The 23,459-nt window shown below is 40.6% G+C and overlaps 1 protein-coding gene across 1 annotated transcript in view; it reads left to right on the top strand.

Moving 5' to 3' along the window:
* LOC118379945 (semaphorin-3D-like) overlaps window positions 1–23,459 on the top strand; it is a 175,322-nt gene that overhangs the window by 3,366 nt on the left and 148,497 nt on the right. The window lies entirely within an intron of this gene.

The following is a 23,459-nucleotide window of genomic DNA, read 5'->3' as shown; positions in this document are numbered from 1 at the left end:
CTATATACAGGGGGTACCGGTACAGAGTCAATGTGGAGGCTATTTTCAGGGTGTTACTGTACAGAGTCAATGTGGAGGCTATATACAGGGTGTTACGGTACAGAGTCAATGTGGAGGCTATTTACAGGGTGTTACTGTACAGAGTCAATGTGGAGGCTATATACAGTGGGTATTACGGTACAGAGTCAATGTGGAGGCTATATACAGGGGTTACTGTACAGAGTCAATGTGGAGGCTATATACGGGGTATTACAGTACAGAGTCAATGTGGAGGCTATTTTCAGGGGTTACTTGTACAGAGTCAATGTGGAGGCTATATAAAGGGGTACCAGTACAGAGTCAATGTGGAGGCTATATACAGGGGGTATCGGTACGGAGTCAATGTGGAGGCTATATACAGGGGGTACCAGTACAGAGTTAATGTGGAGGCTATATACAGGGTGTTACGGTACAGAGTCAACCTCTGCAAAAAAGAAACGTCCTCTCACTGTCAACTGTGTTTATTTTCAGCGAACTTAACATGTGTAAATATTTGGATGAACATAACAAGATGCAACAACTGAGAAATAAACTGAACAAGTTCCACAGACACGTGACTAACAGAAATGTAATAATGTGTCCCTGAACAAAGGGGGGGTCAAATCAAAAGTAACAGTCAGTATCTAGTGTGGCCACCAGCTGCATTAAGTACTGCAGTGCATCTCCTCCTCATGAACTGCACCAGATTTGCCAGTTCTTGCTGTGAGATGTTACCCCACTCTTCCACCAAGACACCTGCAAGTTTCTGGGGGGAATGGCCCTAGCCCTGACCCCCCGGTCCAACAGGTCCCAGATGTGCTCAAAGGGATTGAGATCCAGGCTCTTTGCTGGCCATGGCAGAACACTGACATTCCTGTCTTGCAGGAAATCACGCACAGAACAAGCAGTATGGCTGGTGGCATTGTCATGCTGGAGGGTCATGTCAGGATGAGCCTGCAGGAAGCAGGATACCCTGCGCAAATCCAACCATCACCCCTGGTATGAATATATAGTTAGATATATAAATATTGAATATATCATCAATATATATAACTATATAACACCCTGCCATATATCATCAATATATATATATAACTATATAACACCCTGCCATATATCATCAATATATATAACTATATAACGCCCTGCCATATATCATCAATATATATAACTATATAACGCCCTGCCATATATCATCAATATATATATAACTATATAACACCCTGCCATATATCATCAATATATATATATATAACTATATAACACCCTGCCATATATCATCAATATATATAACTATATAACACCCTGCCATATATCATCAATATATATAACTATATAACACCCTGCCATATATCATCAATATATATAACTATATAACACCCTGCCATATATCATCAATATTTATATATATAACTATATAACACACTGCCATATATCATCAATATATATAACTATATAACGCCCTGCCATATATCATCAATATATATAACTATATAACACCCTGCCATATATCATCAATATATATAACTATATAACACCCTGCCATATATCATCAATATATATAACTATATAACACCCTGCCATATATCATCAATATATATAACTATATAACACCCTGCCATATATCATCAATATTTATATAATAACTATATAACACCCTGCCATATATCATCAATATATATAACTATATAACGCCCTGCCATATATCATCAATATATATAACTATATAACACCCTGCCATATAATCAATATATATAACTATATAACGCCCTATATATCATCAATATATATAACTATATAACGCCCTGCCATATATCATCAATATTTATATATATAACTATATAACACCCTGCCATATATCATCAATATTTATATATATAACTATATAACACCCTGCCATATATCATCAATATTTATATATATAACTATATAACACCCTGCCATATATCATCAATATATATAACTATATAACACCCTGCCATATATCATCAATATATATATAACTATATAACACCCTGCCATATATCATCAATATATATAACTATATAACAACACCCTGCCATATATCATCAATATATATAACTATATAACACCCTGCCATATATCATCAATATATATAACTATATAACGACCTGCCATATATCATCAATATATATAACTATATAACACCCTGCCATATATCATCAATATATATAACTATATAACACCCTGCCATATATCATCAATATATATATATATAACTATATAACACCCTGCCATATATCATCAATATATATAACTATATAACACCCTGCCATATATCATCAATATATATAACTATATAACACCCTGCCATATATCATCAATATATATAACTATATAACACCCTGCCATATATCATCAATATATATAACTATATAACGCCCTGCCATATATCATCAATATATATAACTATATAACGCCCTGCCATATATCATCATATATATATATCATCAATATATATATATATAACTATATAACTGCCATATATCATCAATATATATAACTATACAACATATATAACAATATATATAACTATATAACACCCTGCCATATATCATCAATATATATAACTATACCCTGCCATATATCATCAATATTTATATATATAACTATATAACACCCTGCCATATATCATCAATATATATAACTATATAACACCCTGCCATATATCATCAATATTTATATATATAACTATATAACACCCTGCCATATATCAATATATATATATAACTATATAAATATATATCATCAATATATATAACTATATAACACCCTGCCATATATCATCACTATATATATATCATCAATATATATATATATATATAACACCCTGCCATATATCATCATATATATAACTATATATATATATCACAATATATATAACTATATAACCCTGCCATATATCATCATGCCATATATCATCAATATTTATATATATAACTATATAACATCCCTGCCATATATCATCAATATATATATATATAACTATATAACACCCTGCCATATATCATCAATATATATATATATATATATATATATAACTATATAACGCCCCTGCCATATATCATCAATATATATATATATAACCTGCCATATATCATCAATATATATAACTATATAACGCCCTGCCATATATTATCAATATATATAACTATATAACACCCTGCCATATATCATCAATATATATATATATAACACCCTGCCATATATCATCAATATATATATAACGCCCTGCCATATATCATCAATATTTATATATATAACTATATAACACCCTGCCATATATCATCAATATATATATATATATATATATATATATATATATATATATATATATATAACTATATAACACCCTGCCATATATCATATATATATATATATATATATATGTATATGTATATATGTATATAACTATATAACGCCCCCGCCATATATCAATGCCCTGCCATATATCATCAATATATATATATAACTCATCAATCAATCAGATTCCAAACTCTCCACCATGGCCAAGACCAAAGAGCTCTCCAAGGATGTCAAACGTACCAAGATTGAACTCTTTGGCCTGAATGCCAAGCATCACATCTGAAAGAAACTTCATGAAATGGGTTTCCATGGCCTAGCAGCCGAGATATATATCCTGCCATATATCCATCAAGTCCTGCAATTCACATGAGTTATATGCCCTTCATTCTGTTTGAACACAGTATGCTTTGTATTTACCATGACACGCAGAGGACTTGAGAGCATCCCAATCTCACGCTGGTACCGCCATGGTTCAAATCCCGCGGTCTGTTTGTTATTCTGCAGGCGAACGTTATGCATCTGAGATCCGTTAAGTTGTTTTATGATCTTTCTCTCTGTGTTCATCATTGTGTTTATTTAACTCACGTTGAGGTATTACGTTATGCTAACATCATGTACTGAATGTAATCATGTTTTAGAGCCAGGAGTTATTCTTGACTGTGTGACGTCTGGGCTGAGGGGTGAGGGGGGGGGTGAGGCTGGGTTCTGGTGCTGGGCCTTTTAGATGGTTTTAGATGGTTTATTATCAGAGTTAACCTGTTGTATGGTCAGCCAGGCACTGTGGGCGGCAGCCATGGTTTGGACCTCTCATGGACCTCTCATGGACCTCTCATGGACCTCTCATGGGCCTCTCATGGACCTCTCATGGGCCTCTCATGGACCTCTCATGGGCCTCTCATGGGCCTCTCATGGACCTCTCATGGACCTCTCATGGACCTCTCATGGACCTCTCATGGGCCTCTCATGGACCTCTCATGGGCCTCTCATGGGCCTCTCATGGACCTCTCATGGACCTCTCATGGACCTCTCATGGGCCTCTCATGGACCTCTCATGGACCTCTTATGGGCCTCTCATGGGATGAGGTTTCTGATCTTGGGAGAGAGAATACAGTATTTACACAAGTATTCAGACCCTTTGCTATGAGACTCGAAATTGAGCTCAGGTGCATCCTGTTTCCATTGATCATCCTTGAGATGTTTCTACAACTTCATTGGAGTCCACCTGTGGTAAATTCAATTGATCAGACATTATTTGGAAAGGCACACACCTGTCCATATAAGGTCCCACAAGTTGACAGTGCCTGTCAGAGAAAAAAATCAAGCCATGAGGTCGAAGGAATTGTCCGTAGAGGTCCGAGACAGGATTGTGTCAAGGCACAGATCTGGGGAAGGGTACCAAAACATTTCTGCAGCATTGAAGATCCCCAAGAACACAGTGGCCTCCATCATTCTTAAATGGAAGAAGTTTGGCCAAACTGAGCAAAAGGGGGAGAAGGGCCTTAGTCAGGGAGTGATGGTCACTCTGACAGAGCTCTAGAGTTCCTCTGTGGAGATGGCAGAACCTTCCAGAAGGACAACCATCTCTGCAGCACTCCACCAATCAGACCTTTATGGTAGAGTGGCCTGACGGAAGCCACTCCTCAGTAAAATTCACATGACAGCCCTCTTGGAGTTTGCCAAAAGGCACCTAAAGACTCTCAGACCATAAGAAGCAAGATTCTCTAGTCTGATGAAACCAAGATTCAACTCTTTGGCCTGAATGCCAAGCATCACATCTGGAGGAAACCTGGCACCATCACTAGCATGGTGGTGGTAGCACCATGCTGTGGGGATGTTTTTCAGCAGCAGGGACATGGAGACTAGTCAGAATCAAGGAAAGACCACCCTAAGCACACAGCAACGCAGGAGCTTCGGGACAAGTCTCTGAATGTCCTTGAGTGGCCCAGCCAGAGCCTGGACTTGAACCCGGTCGAACAGGATTTGCAGAGACGAATGGGAGAAACTCACCAAATACGGGTGTGCCAAGCTTGTAGCGTCATACCAAAGAAGACTCAAGGCTGTAATCGCTGCCAAAGGTGCTTCAACAAAGTACTGAGTAAAGGGTCTGAATAAATGTGATATTTCAGTTTTTATATTTTATCATTTTGCAAACATTTAAAAAAAACTGTTTTAAGGGGTTTTGTGTGCAGATTGATGAGGGACATTTTAGAATAAGGTTGCAACCTTTTACTCCGAATTCACTGTAACTGCCAAAATAAAGGAAACACCAACATAAAGTGCGTTAATAGAGCATTGGGCGCAGCGCCAGAATATTCCATAAGTGTTCAATTGGGTTGAGATCTGGCGACTGAGATGGCCATGGCATATGGTTTACATAGTTTTCCTGCTCATCAAAGCGTTCAGTGACCACTCGTGCCCTGTGGATGGGGGCATTGTCATCCTATGGGGGCATAGCCATGGTAGCCAAAATAATGTCCTGCCCAGCATTTTTATACGTGACCCTAAGCATGATGGAATGTGTTCATTGCTTAATTAACTCATGAACCACACCTGTGTGGAAGCACCTGCTTTCAATACACTTAGGATCCTCAAGTGTTTCCATTATTTTGGCAGTTAGCTGCTGTATGTTGTGCTCACTGACCCTCTGTAGCTCAGGTCCTACAATAAGAGTGCAACATTGTCTATAGAACGTATCGTATGACCTCTGTGGAAACATCAAGATGGCTCTGTGGACCGAGAGAGAAGACCAATACTGTTGAAACACTGGGAAAATGCTGCTGAGTGGTTTATAGTTTCAAGATGAGTCAGGCGGGTACTATTGCAACCTGAGGTCACATACAGAGAGAGAGAGAGAGAGAGGGGAGAGGGAGAGAGAGAGAGAGAGAGAGAGAGAGGGGAGAGGGAGAAGGAGAGAGAGAGAGAGAGGGGAGAGGGAGGGAGAGAGAGAGAGAGAGAGAGAGGGAGAGAGAGAGAGAGAGAGAGAGAGAGAGAGAGAGAGAGAGGGAGAGAGGGAGAGGGAGAGAGAGAGGGAGAGAGAGAGAGAGAGAGAGAGAGAGAGAGAGAGAGAGAGAGAGAGGAGAGGGAGAGGGAGAGGGAGAGGGAGAGAGAGAGAGAGAGAGAGAGAGAGAGAGAGAGAGAGAGAGAGAGAGATTCAAGTAGTCTCAAGTAGTCTCAAGTACCACTGGGTTCTGTCCCACGAGTAAAGTAAAGAAGTGTGTATCTTTCCTAAATATCTCAGCCATACATCTTGATTTAGAACAAGCCATTGTAACGTCATTAAACAATTTTCTCCTGTGATGTACTTTGGTTTTCCCTAATGATTATTTACTAGGATCTCTCCCCCGGACTATAAACCAGCCGTGACAAGATGGCGCCGTACTGGATGGCGTTTTGCCAGCTCCGCCCATTCTTTGCCATTTTGTGATTAGTTTGTCATTTACTTAAGTTTATTTTCTCAATGTATCCGCTATAATTTCTTACAATTTGACAATCAGATCGGAAGATACTTACCTCAATTCCCGAATTCAACTTCGACTCATCTGCCCTGGGCTCTTTCTGTAATTCTGACCCAATTTTCTGGCTACCCAAGAGGAAAAGTCGAAGTTACAGAGGCAAGAGAGGGGGGATCTTGGCAAGATTAAGGTGAAGGGAGAACCGTCCAGCTCTTCTCTCTTTTCTACTGGCCAATATCTAGTTGAAGTCAGACGTTTACATACACCTTTAGCCAAATACATTTAAACTCAGTTTTTCACAATTCCTGACATTTAATCTGAGTAAATATTCCCTGTTTTAGGTCAGTTAGGATCACCACTTTATTTTAAGAATGTGAAATGTCAGAATAACAGTAGAGAGAATGATTTATTCCAGCTTTTATTTCCTTCATCACATTCCCGGTGGGTCAGAAGTTTACATACACTCAAATAGTATTTGGTAGAATTGCCTTTAAATTGTTTAACTTGGGTCAAACGGGTAGCCTTCCACAAGCTTCCCACAATAAGTTGGGTGAATTTTGGCCCATTCCTCCTGACAGAGCTGATGTAACCGAGTCAGGTTTGTAGGCCTCCTTGCTCGCACACGCTTTTTCAGTTCTGCCCACAAATTTTCTATTGGATTGAGGTCAGGGCTTTGTGATGGCCACTCCAATACCTTGACTCTGTTGTCCTTAAGCCATTTTACCACAACTTTGGAAGTATGCTTGGGGTCATTGTCCATTTGGAAGACCCATATGCGACCAAGCTTTAACTTCATGACTGATGTCTTGAGATGTTGCTTCAATATATCCACATAATTTTCCTTTCCTCACGATGCCATCTATTTTGTGAAGTGCACCAGCCCCTTGCAGCAAAGCACCTTGACAACATGATGCTGCCACCCCCGTACTTCACATTTGGGATGGTGTTCTTCGGCTTGCAAGCATCCCCCTTTTTCCTCCAAACATAATGATGGTCATTATGGCCAAACAGTTCTATTTTTTGTTTCATCAGACCATAGGACATTTCTCCAAAAAGTATGATCTTTGTCCCAATGTGCAGTTGCAAACTGTAGTCTGGCTTTTTTATGCTGGTTTTGTAACAGTGGCTTCTTCCTTGCTTAGTGGCCTTTCAAGTTATGTCGATATAGGACTCGTTTTACTGTGGCTGATTTTACGTTTTACTGATACTTTTGTACCTGTTTCCTCCAACATCTTCACAAGATCCTTTAATGTTGTTCTGGGTTTGATTTGCACTTTTCGGACCGAAGTACATTCATTTCTAGGAGACAGAACGTGTCTCCTTCCTGAGCGGTATGACAGCTGCGTGGTCCCATGGTATTTATACTTGCGTACTATTGCTTGTACAGATAAACGTGGTACCTTCAGGCGTTTGGAAATTGCTCCCAAGGATAAACCTGACTTGTGGAGGTCTACAATTTTTTTCTGAGGTTTTGGCTGTTTTCTTTTGATTTCCCCATGATGTCAAGCAAAGGTACACTGAGTTTGAAGGTGGGCCTTGAAATACATCCACAGGTACACCTCCAATTGACCTAACTGATGCCAATTAGCCTATCAGAAGCTTGACATCATTTTCTGGAATTTTCTAAGCTGTTTAAAGACACATTCAACCTAGTGTATGTAAGCTTCTGACCCACTGGAATTGTGATACAGTGAATTATAAGTGAAATAATCTGTCTGTAAACAATCGTTGGAAAAATGACTTGTGTCAAGTAGATGTCCTAACCGACTTGCCAAAACTTTAGTTAGTTAACAAGAAATGTGTGGAGTGGTTGAAAAAACACATTTTTAATGATTCCAACCTAAGTGTATGTAAACTTCCCACTTCAACTGTATATTCACTTCATAGTAAAATGGATGACCTGCGAGGACCCTGGAAACTACAATATTCTCTGCTTTTCTCCAGTGTGGCGGAAGTGTCGACCCGTCGTTCACCCATCTTGGACCTGATGGTCGAATGCCGACCCTTTTCACCTCTCGGGGGAGTTTACAGGTGTTATAGTGACATAGGTTAAGTTTAATAGAGGAAGGTGCAATTTATAGTCCAATGTGTAAATGTGTATTGGTGAAGGGGGGTGATGGGGCAGTGTATAAACTGTATAATAACAGTCTGGTAGCAGCAGTTGTGATCTATGTGTAGCATGGATGTACTGTGTGTGTGTGTGTGTGTGTGTGTGTGTGTGTGTGTGTGTGTGTGTGTGTGTGTGTGTGTGTGTGTGTGTGTGTGTGTGTGCGTGCGTGCGTGCGTGCGTGCGTGCGTGTGTGTGTGTGTGTGTTGATTTGTCAAACACACACACACTGGCAGCCGTCAGTCTGACTCCACTGAACTAAATAAGGCAACAGGAGCAGTCAAACTGGGCACCGAGGAACAATGGCTAACGAAAATAAATGCATTCGTGTCAACCACATTGTCCTGCTACAATTCCAACAAATGTCTCCGGATGGGGAATCATAACGGAGTATTTTTGGAGCTCTCCAACCAAAACATGGCAGGATCAGACAGTCCTCAGCAGCATGTAGTAAATGTGGCAGCAAATGAGACAGTAGTACAGGGAGCAGCTGCTGTCTGTGTTGTCCTGTTGTGGTGTTGTGATGTTATTGTGTAGTGTTGTAGTGTTCTGGTGTAGTGGTGGTGTGTTGTAAGGTAGGGGTGTTGTGTTGTAATGTTGTGGTTTAGTGTTGTAGTGTTCTGGTGTAGTGGTGGTGTGTTGTAATGTTGTGGTTTAGTGTTGTAGTGTTCTGGTGTAGTGGTGGTGTGTTGTAATGTTGTGGTTTAGTGTTGTAGTGTTCTGGTGTAGTGGTGTTGTGTTGTAATGTTGTGGTTTAGTGTTGTAGTGTTCTGGTGTAGTGGTGATGTGTTGTGGTATTTTGTTATTTCTGGTATTTTATTAGGATCCCCTTTTAGTTGTTGCAAAAAGCAGCAGCTACTCTTCCTGGGGTCCACACAGAACATGAAACATAATACAGAACACAGAACACAGAACATGAAACAGAACACAGAACACAGAACACAGAACACAGAACATGACACATAATACAGAACACAGAACATGACACATAATACAGAACACAGAACACAGAACATGAAACATAATACAGAACACAGAACACAGAACACAGAACATGAAACATAATACAGAACACAGAACATGAAACATAATACAGAACACAGAACACAGAACACAGAACATGACACATAATACAGAACACAGAACATGAAACATAATACAGAACACAGAACATGAAACATAATACAGAACACAGAACATGACACATAATACAGAACACAGAACATGAAACATAATACAGAACACAGAACATGAAACATAATACAGAACACAGAACATGAAACATAATACAGAACACAGAACATGAAACATAATACAGAACACAGAACACAGAACATGAAACATAATACAGAACACAGAACATGAAACATAATACAGAACACAGAACATGAAACATAATACAGAACACAGAACATGAAACATAATACAGAACACAGAACACAGAACATGAAACAGAACACAGAACACAGAACACAGAACACAGAACATGACACATAATACAGAACACAGAACATGACACATAATACAGAACACAGAACATGAAACATAATACAGAACACAGAACATGAAACATAATACAGAACACAGAACACAGAACATGAAACAGAACACAGAACACAGAACACAGAACATGACACATAATACAGAACACAGAACATGAAACATAATACAGAACACAGAACATGAAACATAATACAGAACACAGAACATGAAACATAATACAGAACACAGAACATGAAACATAATACAGAACACAGAACATGAAACATAATACAGAACACAGAACACAGAACATGAAACATAATACAGAACACAGAACATGAAACATAATACAGAACACAGAACATGAAACATAATACAGAACATGAAACATAATACAGAACACAGAACACAGAACATGAAACATAATACAGAACACAGAACATGAAACATAATACAGAACACAGAACATGAAACATAATACAGAACACAGAACATGAAACATAATACAGAACACAGAACATGACACATAATACAGAACACAGAACATGAAACATAATACAGAACACAGAACACAGAACATGACACATAATACAGAACACAGAACATGAAACATAATACAGAACACAGAACACAGAACATGAAACATAATACAGAACACAGAACATGAAACATAATACAGAACACAGAACATGAAACATAATACAGAACACAGAACACAGAACATGAAACATAATACAGAACACAGAACATGAAACATAATACAGAACACAGAACATGAAACATAATACAGAACACAGAACACAGAACATGAAACATAACACAGAACACAGAACATGAAACATAATACAGAACACAGAACACAGAACATGAAACATAATACAGAACACAGAACACAGAACATGAAACATAATACAGAACACAGAACATGAAACATAATACAGAACACAGAACATGAAACATAATACAGAACACAGAACATGAAACATAATACAGAACACAGAACACAGAACATGAAACATAATACAGAACACAGAACTCAGAACATGAAACATAATACAGAACACAGAACATGAAACATAATACAGAACACAGAACATGAAACATAATACAGAACACAGAACATGAAACATAATACAGAACACAGAACATGAAACATAATACAGAATTACATAATAGAGAACATTAATAGACAAGAACAGCTCAAGGACAGAACTACATACATTTTTTAAAAGGCACACGTAGCCTACATATCAACACATACAAACTATCTAGGTCCAGTAGCCTACATATTAAAACATACACACTATCTTCAGACCAGGACTGGCACCCTATTCACTACATAGTGCAGTACTTTAGACCAGGGCTGGAACCCTATTCCCTGCATAGTGCAGTACTTCAGACCAGGGCTGGAACCCTATTCCCTGCATAGTGCAGTACTTCAGACCAGGGCTGGAACCCTATTCACTACATAGTGCAGTACTTCAGACCAGGGCTGGAACCCTATTCCCTACATAGTGCAGTACTTCAGACCAGGACTGGCACCCTATTCACTACATAGTGCAGTACTTCAGACCAGGGCTGGCACCCTATTCCCTGCATAGTGCAGTACTTCAGACCAGGGCTGGCACCCTATTCCCTGCATAGTGCAGTACTTGCATTCATATGCATTACCAGATTCAGCTGAGGTTGAGAACTTAAGGAATGATTTGTACCAAATACAATGCTCTTAGTTTTAGAGATGTTCGGGACCAGTTTATTACTGGTCACCCATTCCAAAACAGACTGCAACTCTTTGTTAAGGGTTTCAGTGACTTCATTAGCTGTGGTTGTTGATGCGTATATGGTTGAATCATCAGCATACATGGACACACATGCTTAGTTTAATGCCAGTGGCAGGCCATTGGGAAAAAATAGAAAAGAGTATAGGGCCTAGGGATCTGCCCTGCGGTACACCACACTTGACATGTTTGACATTAGAGACGCTTCCATTAAAGAAAACCCTTTGAGTTCTATTAGAAAGATAGCTTTGAATCCGCAATATGTCAGAGGTTGAAAAGCCATAGCACATACTTTTTTTTCAAAAACAGGTTATGGTCAATACTATCAAAGGCTGCACTGAAATCTAACAGGTACAGCTCCCACAATCATCTTATTATCAATTTATTTCAACCAATCATCAGTCATTTGTGTCAGTTCAGTACATGTTGAGTGCCCTTCTCTATAAGCATGCTGGAAGTCTGTTGTTATTTTATGTTTACAGAGAAATAACATTGTATTTGGTCAAACACAATTTTTTCCAACAGTCTGCTAAGAGCTGCAGCAAGCTGATAGGTCTGCTGTTAGAACCAGTAAAGGCCGCTTTACCACTCTTGGGTAGCGGGATGACTTTGGCTTCCCTCCAGGCCTGAGGACAAAGACTTTCCTCTAAGCTCAGATTAAAAATATGACAGATAGGAGTGGCTATAGAGTCAGCTACCATCCTCAGTAGCTTTCCATCTAAGTTGTCAATGCCAGGAGGTTTGTCATTATTGATCGTTAACAATAATTTTCCCACCTCTCCCACACTAACTTTACAAAAATCATACTTGTACTGCTTTTCTTTCATTATTTGTTTTTTTTATACATTAATATAGTCCCATATTGTCTTGGGCATTTCCTGCCTAAGTTTGCCCACTTTGCCAATGAAATAATCATTGAAATATTTGGCAACATCACATGGTTTTGTGATGAATAAACCATCTGATTCGATGAAAGATGGAGTTGAATTTGTCTTTCTGCCCATAATTTAATTTAAATTACTCCAAAGTTTTTTTCCATCATTCTTTATATCATTGATCTTGGCTTCATAATACAGTTTCTTCTTCTTTTTGTTCAGTTTATTCACATCGTTTCTCAATTTGCAGTAAATCAGCCAGTCAGATGTGCAGACAGACTTATTAGCCACTTCCTTTAGCCCCCATCTCTTTCAGCCACTTCCTTTAGCCCCCATCTCTTTCAGCCACTTCCTTTAGCCCCCATCTCTTTCAGCCATTCCTTTAGCCCCCATCTCTTTCAGCCATTCCTTTAGCCCCCATCTCTTTCAGCCATTCCTTTAGCCCCCATCTCTTTCAGCCATTCCTTTAGCCCCCATCTCTTTCAGCCATTCCTTTAGCCCCCATCTCTTTCAGCCATTCCTTTAGCCCCCATCTCTTTCAGCCACTTCCTTTAGCCCCCATCTCTTTCAGCCACTTCCTTTAGCCCCCATCTCTTTCAGCCATTCCTTTAGCCCCCATCTCTTTCAGCCATTCCTTTAGCCCCCATCTCTTTCAGCCATTCCTTTAGCCCCCATCTCTTTCAGCCATTCCTTTAGCCCCCATCTCTTTCAGCCACTTCCTTTAGCCCCCATCTCTTTCAGCCATTCCTTTAGCCCCCATCTCTTTCAGCCATTCCTTTAGCCCCCATCTCTTTCAGCCATTCCTTTAGCCCCCATCTCTTTCAGCCACTTCCTTTAGCCCCCATCTCTTTCAGCCACTTCCTTTAGCCCCCATCTCTTTCAGCCACTTCCTTTAGCCCCCATCTCTTTCAGCCACTTCCTTTAGCCCCCATCTCTTTCAGCCACTTCCTTTAGCCCCCATCTCTTTCAGCCACTTCCTTTAGCCCCCATCTCTTTCAGCCATTCCTTTAGCCCCCATCTCTTTCAGCCATTCCTTTAGCCCCCATCTCTTTCAGCCATTCCTTTAGCCCCCATCTCTTTCAGCCATTCCTTTAGCCCCCATCTCTTTCAGCCACTTCCTTTAGCCCCCATCTCTTTCAGCCACTTCCTTTAGCCCCCATCTCTTTCAGCCACTTCCTTTAGCCCCCATCTCTTTCAGCCACTTCCTTTAGCCCCCATCTCTTTCAGCCACTTCCTTTAGCCCCCATCTCTTTCAGCCACTTCCTTTAGCCCCCATCTCTTTCAGCCATTCCTTTAGCCCCCATCTCTTTCAGCCATTCCTTTAGCCCCCATCTCTTTCAGCCATTCCTTTAGCCCCCATCTCTTTCAGCCATTCCTTTAGCCCCCATCTCTTTCAGCCACTTCCTTTAGCCCCCATCTCTTTCAGCCATTCCTTTAGCCCCCATCTCTTTCAGCCATTCCTTTAGCCCCCATCTCTTTCAACCATACCGTTCTTCAATTCCTCATCAATCCATGGAGCCTCAACAGTTCTAACGGTCCGTTTCTTAACAGGTGAACGTTTATCAATAATTGGAAGAATCAGTTTCATAAATTCATCAAGTGCAGCGTCTGGATGCTCCTCATTAATCACATCAGACCAACAAATATTTTTAACATCATCCACAGAAGAGTCACAGCAAAATCTTTTGTATGATCTCTTATACACTATTTTAGGCCCAGCTGTTGGAACTTTGTCTTTCCTGCATATAGCCACTATATTGTGATCACTGCATCCAATGGGTTCAGATACAGCTTTAGAACTAAGTTCTACAGTATTAGTAAACATGTGATCAATACATGTGGATGATCTTGTTCCTGTAGTGTTTGTAAAAACCCTGGTAGGTTGATTAATAACCTGAACCTGTAAGGTCCTGGGTGTCGTGAGGGTGAAATCAGGCGCAGGAAAGCAGAGTTAAAAAAAGCACTGTACTGAATGCACACACGGTGAACTACGGTCACCCCACTTACGGGTGCTTAAACCAAATGCCCCAGACACAGGGAAACGAAAACAGTCTAGCACTAAATACACGAACACGTATATCTAATGCAAACACTAGGGTTACAATGATCAATCCCGCACAAAGAACCAGGCGGGCCGGCTGACTAATGAAGCCCCACTAATACAACCAACTCAAAACAGGTGCACTCAATAAACACATAAGGAGGGGGAGAATATAATCAGTGGCAGCTAGTAGGCCGGCGACGACGACCGCCGAGCGCCACCCGAACGGGAAGGGGAGCCACCTTCGGTCGGAGTCGTGACAGAACCAGATTACAGACACTGGTTACAGTAAGAAGCTTTCTCTTGAGCAGACAGCTTGATGAAAACCAGTCAATATACTGGATGCCAAGAAAGTAGACCTCTCTGTTTACATCACATACACTATCAAGCATTTCACACATATTATTTAGATACTGACTGTTAGCACTTGGTGGCCTATAGCAACACCCCAAAAGAAAAGGCTTTAGATGAAGGGCCAAGTGAACCTGCAACCACAACACTTCAATAACACTTGACATAAGATCTTCTCTAAGCATTACAGGGATATGACTCTGAATATATACAGTAACTCCTCCTCCATAAGATCTTCTCTAAGCATTACAGGGATATGGCTCTGAATATATACAGTAACTCCTCCTCCATAAGATCTTCTCTAAGCATTACAGGGACATGGCTCTGAATATATACAGTAACTCCTCCTCCATAAGATCTTCTCTAAGCATTACAGGGATATGGCTCTGAATATATACAGTAACTCCTCCTCCATAAGATCTTCTCTAAGCATTACAGGGATATGGCTCTGAATATATACAGTAACTCCTCCTCCATAAGATCTCCTCTAAGCATTACAGGGATATGGCTCTGAATATATACAGTAACTCCTCCTCCATAAGATCTTCTCTAAGCATTACAGGGATATGGCTCTGAATATATACAGTAACTCCTCCTCCATAAGATCTCCTCTAAGCATTACAGGGATATGGCTCTGAATATATACAGTAACTTCTCCTCCATAAGATCTTCTCTAAGCATTACAGGGATATGGCTCTGAATATATACAGTAACTTCTCCTCCATAAGATCTTCTCTAAGCATTACAGGGATATGGCTCTGAATATATACAGTAACTCCTCCTCCATAAGATCTTCTCTAAGCATTACAGGGACATGGCTCTGAATATATACAGTAACTCCTCCTCCATAAGATCTTCTCTTAGCATTACAGGGATATGGCTCTGAATATATACAGGAACTCCTCCCCCATAAGATCTTCTCTAAGCATTACAGGGATATGGCTCTGAATATATACAGTAACTCCTCCCTCATAAGATCTTCTCTAAGCATTACAGGGATATGGCTCTGAATATATACAGTAACTCCTCCTCCATAAGATCTTCTCTAAGCATTACAGGGATATGGCTCTGAATATATACAGTAACTCCTCCTCCATAAGATCTTCTCTAAGCATTACAGGAACATGGCTCTGAATATATACAGTAACTCCTCCCTCATAAGATCTCCTCTAAGCATTACAGGGATATGGCTCTGAATATATACAGTAACTCCTCCTCCATAAGATCTTCTCTAAGCATTACAGGGAAATGACTCTGAATATATACAGTAACTCCTCCTCCATAAGATCTCCTCTAAGCATTACAGGGAAATGGCTCTGAATATATACAGTAACTCCTCCCTCATAAGATCTTCTCTAAGCATTACAGGGATATGGCTCTGAATATATACAGTAACTCTCCTCCATAAGATCTTCTCTAAGCATTACAGGGATATGGCTCTGAATATATACAGTAACTCCTCCTCCATAAGATCTTCTCTAAGCATTACAGGGATATGGCTCTGAATATATACAGTAACTCTCCCCCATAAGATCTCCTCTAAGCATTACAGGAACATGGCTCTGGATATATACAGTAACTCCTCCCCCATAAGATCTTGTCTAAGCATTACAGGGATATGGCTCTGAATATATACAGTAACTCCTCCCTCATAATATCTTCTCTAAGCATTACAGGGATATGGCTCTGAATATATACAGTAACTCCTCCCTCATAATATCTTCTCTAAGCATTACAGGGATATGGCTCTGAATATATACAGTAACTCTCCTTCATAAGATCTTCTCTAAGCATTACAGGGATATGGCTCTGAATATATACAGTAACTCCTCCTCCATAAGATCTTCTCTAAGCATTACAGGAACATGGCTCTGAATATATACAGTAACTCCTCCCTCATAAGATCTCCTCTAAGCATTACAGGGATATGGCTCTGAATATATACAGTAACTCCTCCTCCATAAGATCTTCTCTAAGCATTACAGGGAAATGGCTCTGAATATATACAGTAACTCCTCCTCCATAAGATCTCCTCTAAGCATTACAGGAAATGGCTCTGAATATATACAGTAACTCCTCCCTCATAAGATCTTCTCTAAGCATTACAGGGACATGGCTCTGAATATATACAGTAACTCTCCTCCATAAGATCTTCTCTAAGCATTACAGGGATATGGCTCTGAATATATACAGTAACTCTCCTCCATAAGATCTCCTCTAAGCATTACAGGAACATGGCTCTGGATATATACAGTAACTCCTCCCCCATAAGATCTTGTCTAAGCATTACAGGAACATGGCTCTGAATATATACAGTAACTCCTCCTCCATAAGATCTCCTCTAAGCATTACAGGGATATGGCTCTGAATATATACAGTAACTCCTCCCCCATAAGATCTTCTCTAAGCATTACAGGGATATGGCTCTGAATATATACAGTAGCTCCTCCTCCATAAGATCTTCTCTAAGCATTACAGGGATATGGCTCTGAATATATACAGTAACTCCTCCTCCATAAGATCTCCTCTAAGCATTACAGGGAAATGGCTCTGAATATATACAGTAACTCCTCCTCCATAAGATCTTCTCTAAGCATTACAGGAACATGGCTCTGAATATATACAGTAACTCTCCTCCATAAGATCTCCTCTAAGCATTACAGGGAAATGGCTCTGAATATATACAGTAACTCTCCTCCATAAGATCTTCTCTAAGCATTACAGGGATATGACTCTGAATATATACAGTAACTCCTCCTCCATAAGATCTTCTCTAAGCATTACAGGGATATGGCTTTGAATATATACAGTAACTTCTCCCCCATAAGCATTTCTGTCAATTCAATTCAATTCAATTCAAGGGCTTTATTGGCATGGGAAACATGTGTTAACATTGCCAAAGCAAGTGAGGTAGACAACATACAAAGTGAATATATAAAGTGAAAAACAACAAAAATTAACAGTAAACATTACACATACAACAGTTTCAAAACAGTAAAGACATTACAAATGTCATATATATATATATATATATATATATATATATATATATATATATATATATATATACATATATATATATATATACACAATGTACAAATAATTAAAGGACACAAGATAAAATAAATAAGCATAAATATGGGTTGTATTTACAATGGTGTTTGTTCTTCACTGGTTGCCCTTTTCTCGCGGCAACAGGTCACAAATCTTGCTGCTGTGATGGCACACTGTGGAATTTCACCCAGTAGGTATGGGAGTTTTTCAAAATTGGATATGTTTTCGAATTCTTTGTGGATCTGTGTGATCTGGGGGAAATATGTCTCTCTAATATTCTGTCTCTTCTATAGACGTTATATCCTTGTAATGCTACTGATGTATCATCAAATTAATTATCTACGTGAGTCTCAGAAATGGCTAATACATGAATGTTATCTGATGATAGCAAGTTATTGATTTCATGACCCTTATTTCCAAGGCTAGATATATTAATATGGGCTATTTTCAGCCCTTTCCTGGGTAGCTTATCAGAGGTAGACATAATATTTAAAAGAGCAGACAAAGCAAGAGAAAAAAATATACATTCAGCAGTCCATTAATCAATTGGTGTGTGTGTGTGTGTGTGTGTGTGTGTGTGTGTGTGTGTGTGTGTGTGTGTGTGTGTGTGTGTGTGTGTGTGTGTGTGTGTGTGTGTGTGTGTGTGTGTGTGTGTGTGTGTGTGTGCTGTGGAGTTGAGGCTACAAACCCATAGGCTTGGCTCTCTCATCCCTTCCAGGTTTCTGGGAGGGAGGGTAGACAATGAGTCTGTCGTAGCGGATGTACGCAATGTCCCCACGTGCTCTGACATCATGGCTGGGATCAGTTCTTTCCTCTTCTGGCGCACAGCTTCAGGATAGTCCTCGTTGAGGAAGATATACGTTCCTCTCAAGGTCTTGTCTCTTTCCAGAACAGTTACATTGCCCTTTGAACCTCAGGAACTTGACCACTATTGGCCTGGGCCTGTCACCTGGGCCTGTCACCTGAGCCTGTCACCTGGGCCTGTCACCTGAGCCTGTCACCTGGGCCTGTCACCTGGGCCTGTCACCTGGGCCTGTCACCTGAGCCTGTCACCTGGGCCGGTGGTGGGTTTTCCAGTCCTGTGGGTGCGCTCCACCTCAATCTTCCTGTGGTCCATCTTCAATTCCTCAGAGATCATTTCCTTCACTGTGCTGTACTTTATCATATTGTTCTGTGTTGTACTGCATTGAGAAGCTTTGTGATGTTCTGTGTTGTACTGCATTGAGAAGCTTTGTGATGTTCTGTGTTGTACTGCATTGAGAAGCTTTGTGATGTTCTGTGTTGTACTGCATTGAGATGTCTTACGTTGTGAAGTCACTTCCACTTCCTCTCCCCATGTCTTCCTGGGGTTGGCGCCAGGCCCCAGCTTCACCAGACTAGTGGAAGGAAGCTCACCGGTCGCTGCTTGGCAGGATGACTACATCTTATTGTTGACTTACTCTGAGCTGACAAGGTAAAAATCTGTCGTTCTGCCCTTGAACAAGGCAGTTAACCTACTGTTCCTAGGCTGTCACTGTAAGTAAGAATTTGTTCTTAACTGACTTGCCAAGTTATTAAATAAAGCTTTTAAAAACTCACAGTAGTTAATTTGGTATTCCAGGGACATTCAATCCCTGAGAGAGAAAGCTTTATTTAAGGGTGTCTCATTTCTGCACAAAGACGTTAATTGAAAGAGCGAGAGAGAGACCCCACTGTATTGTTCCCATTCATTCCTACTTCCTATTTCTAACTAACTACTCCTTTCCATTGTCCATGACTGCAAACACCATCGCACTGATGCTTGGTAGCCTATCTTCACAGAGCCATGTGGGAATCCTAAGATAGCAGTGTTTTGTCTGTAGGCTGGGTAATCTATCGAGTTGTCTGTCTAAACTGAAATGAGTTGCTGTCAGGCACAGCGCTCACTGTGGATACGGTGTGTGATGAGAGCTAGGGTATGCCGCTGTTTACAACTCAGAAATTGTATGACGGGTTTGATTGGTTCTCTCAAAAAAATATATATTTTCCTCTCGTTGTTTTGGATTTGAATATCCAACCGTTGTAAATGGAAAAGGGGCGACGTTCTGGGCTTGTTTGTGGCTGCTGTTGGACTGAGAAAGAAACAGAAGCCGACCCACATTAAAGCACAGACCTCTCTTCATTATTGACACATTGTGGCGACAACATCAAAGGCCCGTTACAGACTATGAAGTCAGCCAGACTAGAAATACAATAGCCAACCACAAAGCATTGCAGCGGATGTGATTCAGGAACTCTGAGGAACACAATACAATGCAGGAGTGCATTCGGGTCAAGTCTCTGAGAGGCCCAGCCAGACCTCGAACTTGAACCCGTCGAACATCTCTGGAGAGACCTGAAAATAGCTGTGCAGTGACGCACCCCATCCAACCTGACAGAGCTTCAGAGGATACATTTTTTTAAACCTTTTATTTAAAGTCAGTTAAGAACAAATTCTTACTTACAATGACAGTGTGTGCCACGCTTGTAGCGTCATAGCCAAGAACCGGTACCCCCTGTATATAGCCTCCCCAAGTACAGGTGTGCCAAGCTTGTAGCGTCATAGCCAAGAAGACTCGAGGCTGTAATTGCTACCAAAGGTGCTTCAACAAAGTACCGAGTAAAGGGTCTGAACGTAAATGTAATATTCCCGTTTTAAAAATATGTATTTGCAAAACTTTCTACAAACCTGTTTTTTGCTTTGTCATTATGGGGTATTGTGATGTCATTATGGGGCATTGTGATGTCATTATGGGGTATTGTGATGTCATTATGGGGTATTGTGTGTAGATTGATGAGAGAAAAACAACAATTTAATTTATTTTAGAATAAGATTGTAACGTAACAAAATGTGGAAGAAGATTTCACGGGGGTCTGGACGTATACAGTAACAGAGAGGGATCTAACCTCTCTCTCTCTCTCTCTCTCTCTCTCTCTCTCTCTCTCTGTCTCTGTCTCTGTCTCTGTCTCTGTCTCTCTCTCGCTCTAGCTCTCTCTGTCTCTCTCTCTCTCTCTCTCTCTCTCGCTCTGTCTCTCTCTGTCTCTCTCTCGCTCTCTCTCGCTCTGTCTCTCTCTCTCTCTCTCTCTCTCTCTCGCTCTCTCTCTCTCTCACTCTCTCTCTCTCTGTCTCTGTCTCTGTCTCTCTCTCGCTCTAGCTCTCTCTGTCTCTCTCTCTCTCTCTCCCTCTCTCTCTCTCCCTCTCTCTCTCTCTCTCTCTCTCTCTGTGTTTTCTCTCTCTCTCTCTCTCTGTATCTCCACTGTAGCTTTACTGTAGCTTTACTGTAGCTTTACTGTAGCTTTACTGTAGCTCCACTGTAGCTTTACTGTAGCTTTACTGTGGCTCCAGAAACCTAATTATAAGGCAAAGTACTTTCCCAGAGTTATCCAAAGCATTTCCAGAGAGCGATTTGCTTGTCCTTAACTGAAATCCCTGGTGTTTGAGGGGTAGAGAAGGGTAGAGAGGGGACTTTATACACCATAGTGGGGTCAATCAGAATTGTGTCTGTGTGTGTGTCTGTGTGTGTGTGTGTGTGTGTGTGTGTGTGTGTGTGTGTGTGTGTGTGTGTGTGTGTGTGTGTGTGTGTGTGTGTGTGTGTGTGTGTGTGTGTGTGTGTGTGTGTGTGTGTGTGTGTGTGTGTGTGTGTGTGTGTCATAGATCAACCATATTGACAGAGGGTAATAACATGTGGTTCATTGAGGGACTGTTGTTCTCTGTTGATTTGAGGAACTAAAGCAAGGTGCTCTAAACTAGTGGCAGATTGGGGATCAGTTCCTTATAATAACAGATGATTGAGATTAGATTGTAAATCTTTTGAAGCCCCTCTGCTGATCCTCGTTGTGTTTCAAGATGAAGATAAGGCTACAGAGACTCAGGCTGCAGAATTCAACAAGCGATACCATACGGGCCAAAGCCATACTTTAACTCGATAGATTTACAGGGGTCAGATCTGTGCTGTGAGAACATTACAGGGCCTCCGGCCTGGGTTGGTCCTGACACAAGAGGATTTACACACGGACACCTAATCTTAAACAGATCGCGTGAAGAATGTAAAATGACGAGTCCACAGCTAGTCAACGTTTTTGTCAGGGCTATTAATTAAGGGCCTTGTGCCTTTGTTTTCTGAAGGAGACAGATCAGACAGATGATGCTATGAGACCGGCATTAATCAAATCAAGTGTTATTGGTCACGTACACATGGTTAGCAGATGTTAATGTGTGAGTGTAGCGAAATGTTTGTGCTTCTAGTTCCGACAGTGCAGTAATATCTAACAAGTAATCGAAACAATTCCACAACAACTACCCAATATACACAAATCTAGCAGCCTCTCTGTGTTAATCAGTCCTCTGTCTCTCTCTACGGAGTTTTATCGCAACGTGAAACTCTCCTGATGCATGCTTCTCCATACTGTACTCTCCCAGTGATTTAGCAGGTTCTCTATAATCTCCCAGGGATTTAGCAGGTTCTCTATAATCTCCCAGTGATTTAGCAGGTTCTCCATAATCTCCAAGTGATTTATCAGGTTCTCCATAATCTCCCACTGATTTAGCAGGTTCTCCATAATCTCCCAGTGATTTATCAGGTCATTGACCTGGAGAATTTCAGCATAACATGAAAAGAGGGTTTTGTGGGAAGACTACTATTCCTTGTAGAGCTCTCATTTACACGCAGGGAGGGTAGTCCGTACGGCCCAGTACATCACTGGGGCCAAGTTTCCTGCCATCCAGGACCTATATAGTAGGCAGTGTCAGAGGAAGGCCTAAAAAATAGTCAAAGACTCCAGTCACCCAAGTCATAGACTGTTCTCTCTGCCACTGCCCGGCAAGCGGTACCGGAGCGCCATGTCTAGGTCCAAAAGACTCCTTAACAGCTTCTAACCACAAGCCATAACACTGCTGAACAATTCATTAATGCTTTGAAAGGCTTGTTATGGCTCACATCAACACTGTTATCCCAGAAACCCTAGACCCACTCCAAT

This window comes from Oncorhynchus keta, chromosome 10 (genome assembly GCF_023373465.1).
Source record: "Oncorhynchus keta strain PuntledgeMale-10-30-2019 chromosome 10, Oket_V2, whole genome shotgun sequence".
In the NCBI taxonomy this organism is placed as follows: domain Eukaryota; kingdom Metazoa; phylum Chordata; class Actinopteri; order Salmoniformes; family Salmonidae; genus Oncorhynchus; species Oncorhynchus keta.
The sequence above is the reverse complement of the archived record's forward strand: the minus strand, read 5'-3'. Positions and strand labels throughout refer to the sequence as shown.